Source organism: Pleurodeles waltl, chromosome 5, assembly GCF_031143425.1.
Source record: "Pleurodeles waltl isolate 20211129_DDA chromosome 5, aPleWal1.hap1.20221129, whole genome shotgun sequence".
NCBI classification, from domain to species: Eukaryota; Metazoa; Chordata; class Amphibia; order Caudata; family Salamandridae; genus Pleurodeles; species Pleurodeles waltl.
The window spans coordinates 1,279,699,422-1,279,705,820 of NC_090444.1; the positions used below are offsets into that span (position 1 = coordinate 1,279,699,422).

The following is a 6,399-nucleotide window of genomic DNA, read 5'->3' on the forward strand; positions in this document are numbered from 1 at the left end:
AAGTTTCAAGCTTCCACACAAACTCACTCCTCTTTTCTTCATAGAGAGGGCTGACAGGGTCTTGACACCAGCTTCCCATTGGATCTGCACCCTGCCCAATGGTTGCCAAGATCCTTCATTACAAGGACAGCAACGACATACTGCACGAAACTGAAAGCTCTCTGCTGGAAGAAGGCAATTAATGTCTCATGCTTTTTCCTATTTACATAATACTGGTCCAATTTCAATGCTCCTGTTTTCTTAGCATGAAGCTCAGACATTGGGAGATGGGCCTACAGTATTCCTTGCTATCCCCAGCTATACCTAAACTCATTAATGACCAAACATCCACTTTTCTGAATATCCATCGATGCATGGGACTGAGCATAACAAAACTCATCTGGTTCAGGAAGGCAACTGCTTAGGTCTGAGGGAACCATCCACCATGGACTCACCAGCGGTGCTCTTGTTGCTGCCTGCCCACGGCTCCTGTAGCATTTGCCTCCTTTAAGATCACCAGGCAGCAGAAGCTAGATGAATTGCATTAGCTACTGCTACTGCTTTCCATCACTGCAGTGCCTCTCTGGGTGCCCTTGCAAGGTCGACGTGCCACACCTCACTTGTGGGCCCTGAAGACAGACAAACGCTCCATTGGTTTCCTTACAGGCAGCATATGACATTGTTAAAACTGTGCCAATGAGGGAGATCCCCCTTGCTTTTCACACCTCCCTCCTCTTGTCATACCAATAGCTGTGCAGGCACTACAGTTCCTTATCTTTACATGATGTATTCTCTTTAATATTTAAAAAATAAGTGTAAGTGATACCAGTATGTGAGGGTGCTAAAAACTGTTAAGTGATACTCGAAGAACATACTGTCAAGGATGTCCTTATTTAACGTAACCTTTAAAGTCCCATACTCGAGGTTCCTTGTAAGTCTGAGTGTTAAAGGTTGGACACCCTGTGAGTTAATATTGTGTACATGAGGATACTCAAATTTACAAGACACTTATTGTTATACATATTAAGGAGAAAATAACTTGGTTATTCTCAGTCTTCTGTGGTTTCTTAGCATGTTTCAAATTTAAATGTGTAAGGGCCCCTCATACATGGAATAGACCTTGGAATAAGTGACAACCACGGAACCTTGTTCTAAATTTCTCAACGTGTTCTCCAATACCAGTTTTTGGTGTATGGGGTTGAGGTCCTAGTTGTTTTTAAGTTGTTTTTTAGGTTGAGCGCGCAAGCACTCCGGCCTGGTGTAATCTATCTATGCGCTTTTAACACCCACAGCATGCCTATCACTATCACTTGTTCATGGGCTTGCCTTTCAAAAATCCTTTGTTATTATTGGTAAATGCTTTAAGTTTGTCCCTCCTTGGGACAGTTTTTTACCGTCTTGGACACGGACCCTGTTAAATGGATAATTGCATGTTTGCTGATACGTTTGACTGTAAGCAAACTTCATTTTTCTTTTGTGTCTCTCCTTCACACTCATGGCGTGGTGGTAATTTGAATCGGCTGGCTTATGTCAACTGTTTTACTTTTCATTTTCAATTTATGTGGCAAAAAAAGTCCAGTTAAGAATTTACAATGCCAAGAGCTGTAACTCGTTCCTCTTTGCCAGTACTTGTTTTGTTACAGCAGCTGATGCTGCTTTATAGACTTCTAGTACAAGACACACTGGCTCATTCATTGTTTCGGAAAGAATAGCATCGAGCCAGTGAGCATGCTTTGATGTAGGCACATAAAAATTCTCCTCTTGGGTGCCACCGTTCCTCACTAAAGTCTGTGTGAGTCACCATTCAAAATGTGCAGAGTTAAAGGAGCAGACATTAGAACTTGAGCAAGGAAGCTATTGTGGTGCTGCCTTTCCTGTCACATGACCTACAACTAAATTTACATACCCATAATTTTGTGTAACTTCTGAATCCTCTTGTTGTTTCTTTTTGTGGCAGCAAGTGTTTTATCAATGTACCGGATTACAATAATTCTTATAAATTGGTTGCATTTTAAAGGGTTTTGTAAAATGAATTTAGTAATCTAAATCACCCTGATAGTCTGTGGAATGGTGTTTCTTGGTGCCACCGATACATATACTCCAGTTTCTCTTCAAATTGGATAAATCTTTTGCCTTTTACTAAAGATTTCCTTGGGGAGGAATATTTAAGAGTTTTACTCAATTTTTAAAAGCCCTGCCAAGTGCAGGGTTGCCCTTATTTAGTAAGAAAAAGAATAACTGTATGTTAGACAGATTGATTATTTGCTGGTTCCTCAAGTGTGACAAAGTTCTTTTGTTATGCTACACAAACTCTACATCATCCGAACGGATCCTCTACCATGTGGGAAGCAGCAATATATAACGACAGGCAAGGAAGGATCGATTGGTAAATGAAACATGTAACTTTATCCAATCTGGGTTTTATTTCTGGATCGGCTCTTGCTTCTCCTTTCTCATTGATTATTGAGATTTTATTCAAATCCCCTTTGTGACTTAATTGTAAAGATGTATTAAAGTATACATTTATAAATATATATATATATATATATATATATATATATATATATATATATATGTATGTAAAATGTACATATATTTATATCATGCCACTGTCTAACAGCGAACTTTGAAGCTAGTGACTAAAGTTCTAATCCAGCACAATTAACTTCCTGCGATCCTGGGAAAATCACTTAATCAACCCTTGCCTAAAAACCACAAGCAATAGCAAAGCCAATAGGTCATACTTATGCAAGATCTTTTGCTTTGTCTATGCTATTTCTTAGCCATGTACAGCAGGGTGGCTGCCATGCAACATGGCTGAACGTTAAAAAAAAGTGCTATGGTGCAGTCCGTGCTTGCTTCATCATAGCGCTTCTATTGTTTTTTATTTTGAACCATGCTGTACAACAGCTGCGCAGTTGTACAACATGGCAAAAAGATTGACAAAGTCAATAGGTCTCCAATAAGTGAGACCTATTGGCTTTATCAATGTTTTGGGGAAAAAGCAATATGATGAGGCTAGTGCTGGACGTGTCTAACTTATTCATTAGGTCGAGTGCGCAAGCACTTCGACCTGTTGTAATCTATCTGTGGGCTTTTAACCATGCCCACCACACGCTCATCACTATCACTCGTTCATGGGCTTGCCTTTCAAAAATACTTTGTTATCATTGGTTAATACTTTATGTTTGTCCCTCCTTGGGGCGTTTTTGTTACCACCTTGAACACCGACCCTGTTTCATGGATAATTGCACATTTGTCGATAGGTTTGACTGTGAGCAAACTTCTTTTTCCTTTTGTGTCTCCTTCACGCGCATACTCATGGTGGCTGTGGTGCTTTGAATCGGCTTGCTTATGTCAACTGTTTTACTTTTCATTTTTAATTTGTGGCCTGAAAAGTCCAGCTAGAAATTTGCAGTGCTAATAGCGCTAACTCGAGCAAAGGCGGGACCCATTGCATTGCTTGTTTTTTTATTACTGTGTGCAAGATAAGGCTAAATGGGCACACAAAGGAGACCTCTGTGGTCCGACTGCCATTCAATGTGGTCTCTGGTGGGCATCTTTCAGCTCAACTATTTGAAATAACCAAACCACAAGTAACTCCATAGCAGCTTCCTTAGTATCTTCTATTGTTTCTCTCTTAATCGAGCGGGAATTATCAAATTATCCTAGTGTATCTGACTCCTAGTAGCACCCGTTTGGTGTAAGTACATGTATATGGTATTGGTATTGCTCTGTGATCTTAAGAAATGAATTACCTTTGCTTTTATTTGTTGTCATTTGTTTCAATAGAATTGCTTTCTTTTCCCTCTGACCATAGAAAGTTGATTGTCCATCTAAATGCCCCTTGTCTGTTTGTGTTAAAATACTGCACTTTTTATGCAACAAACTGATTCCACTGCCTTTTTCAGATCTCAGCCTATCCCAAAACAAACATTGAGCTCCTTCATTTCTTTTTAAAATTTGGATGCATATTGTCTTTTAAATAATATACCTTTTCTATGATGGCTGTATGTCAATTAGCACTTTAATAATGTCTCTTATGTTGTGCTTACCTATGCCATTTCGTCAATAGGTGAGTAGTCTATTGCTTATAGGCGAGTAGTAGTTATCCTCAACTCTAGGAACTCTTCAGGAAGCTTCTGAGAACCTAGCAATTAGTCTACTCTGCACAACTTCAAACAGATATGAGAAAACGTGCTAAGGAAAAAGCTACTTGTGGTAGTCCTGGTTCAGATCTCATACCGTACATTAAATGTATTCAGACCATTATTCCAAGTCACCATCACCATTACCTCTGCAGATGAAACGTTGCTGTTTTATCGACTAAACATAGTCCTCTTAATTAGCGAATTAACCTTTTTTATTTTTTGTGCAGTCTATTCGGTGAAGGATCTCGACCATTACAACTGTTAGTTGATAACACAGATATGTTAAAAATTCCACCTTTTGACCAGCTAGGCACCTGGATATTCTAGAACAGCAAGTTGAATGGAAACATTGAATGTTAATAGTCATGTCAACCCCACTATGTCAAGTATTCGTAGTACACAATTATGTTTTTTTACTAGAGCATAACACCATTTTCTTTTGAAAACTAATCTCATAGTTTTCACCCCAAAACTTGTCTGAACAGCATTGAATTTGGCACTTCAAGCAAATCCTTTCCTTTCCTTGGGGACAAATAGGGGCATATTTACGAGAAAGTGGTGCATCAGCTATGATGCGCTCATTTTCTTATGCCTCCTCCGGCACCTAACGACACCATGCTGTGCACCATGGCGGTCATTAGCACAATAGCATCAACATTTTTTATGCTATTGGGTTGCTTTGCTGCACTAGCGTAAAAAAAAAATGATACTAGTGAAGCAAAGCACAGAGAGGCCCATTGAATAAAATGTGTGTCATTTTAACATCTGATTTAAGCAGGCATTAAAAATGACTGAAAAATGGCACAGTGAAATGTTGTAAATTTCACTGCACCATTTTTGGGGCCTCCCTGAACCGGAATGCCCCCATTGCACACATTATGCCTGCATAATGTGGCACAAGGGGTTACAAAGTGGTACTATGCATGCTTTGCAACACTTTGTAAATATGGTGCAACAAAAATGCCTTCTTAACAACACATAAGCGTAAAAAATGTGGCACAAGGGGCTTGTAAATATGTCCCACGGTATCTCGCACATCAGGCTAATTTTCGGCGTCCAAGGGTGAGTGATTCATTCTTATACGATCAGTTTCTGGTCTTTGCATATATAGGCACAAAACAAGAACCTACGTTGGAAGTAAGTGTAATCCCCAAATATTCCAGTCTAGAATCTCAATAATAAGTCAGTGGACTCTGCATACCAATTACTCTTAAGCAAAGAGGTATGCCAGCAGAGGGTAAGTGTTATTCCATTGTAACTAAGCAGCTAGAGCCAGTAGACTGGAGTCAGGACATAGGCCATCTGGCAGTCTTTAGTCCTAATGACTAATAGTAACTTCAGGGTTTCCTTTGTGAAGCTAATGTTCTCCACGTTTCTGACTTTAGTCAGACATCAATTGCTCATAACATTGCTCTTGTCACGATGCTGAAAGCAGATTAAGAAATCAGTGTAAAGAAGCCCTTGATGTTCAATGATTCTTCGAATCCCAGCCTACCAGACCAGCGCCCAGGGGTGGTGTAGTAAAAAGAATGTCATAGTAAACATATTGATTACGAAAAAATTCTCAATGCAAGTCTATTTTGGTAAGCATGGGTTTACCTATAATTCACAGCATGTACCCTAAAGATATATATCTTAAAGGAGTGTTGATAATTAACCTTAACCTATACTTACCTTAATGATATTTTGGTATTCGGTAGTTAGACTTTAACATTTTTGCAGCATGATTAATTTCCCCATTATTCTGACATACACCCCGGAGGTATCACAGGAAACGGGAAAATGAATATAATAGGATGGCGAAAGTGGCAATTTGAAATATGTATAACATATACAGGTTAGTATTTTTCCCAATAATAGATTGATCTGAATCAGGGAAACTCCTGATGAGGGTTCAGAATGACTAGAAATGAGCATCGGTTCTGAAGTTGTATTCCTGAATGAAGTAGCCTGGGGGTTAATTGTGGCTTATCAAAAAGACCTTAAAAAAAGCGCTGTGTTTGCGCCACCATATACCAGCACTGTCATATATCAGCACGGCCCCCACTCCACTAAACCTGTGGTTCCGCTGCTCTATTAAAAGTCTTGGGAACATGCTGTTTACTCTGATATATCTACTCGTATTTTTACTGATTTGTTTCAGTTAAATCTATACTTTGGTTATTTGGTTCTAATCTTTCGTGAGGTATGTTGTTTGTTTCTGTTAAATCTGTGTGCATAACGTCTGCGACTTATTGAGCCTCTTCATCCGCACAATTATGAGTGTTTC

General features: G+C 39.3%; 1 non-coding gene across 1 annotated transcript; it reads left to right on the forward strand.

Annotated features, from left to right (window-relative positions):
• The first annotated feature begins 2,074 nt into the window (after positions 1–2,074).
• On the forward strand, positions 2,075–2,190 carry LOC138297656 (U5 spliceosomal RNA). The gene has a single exon (XR_011204200.1). It is a non-coding gene; the product is annotated as a U5 spliceosomal RNA (small nuclear RNA).
• The last annotated feature ends 4,209 nt before the right edge of the window (positions 2,191–6,399 follow it).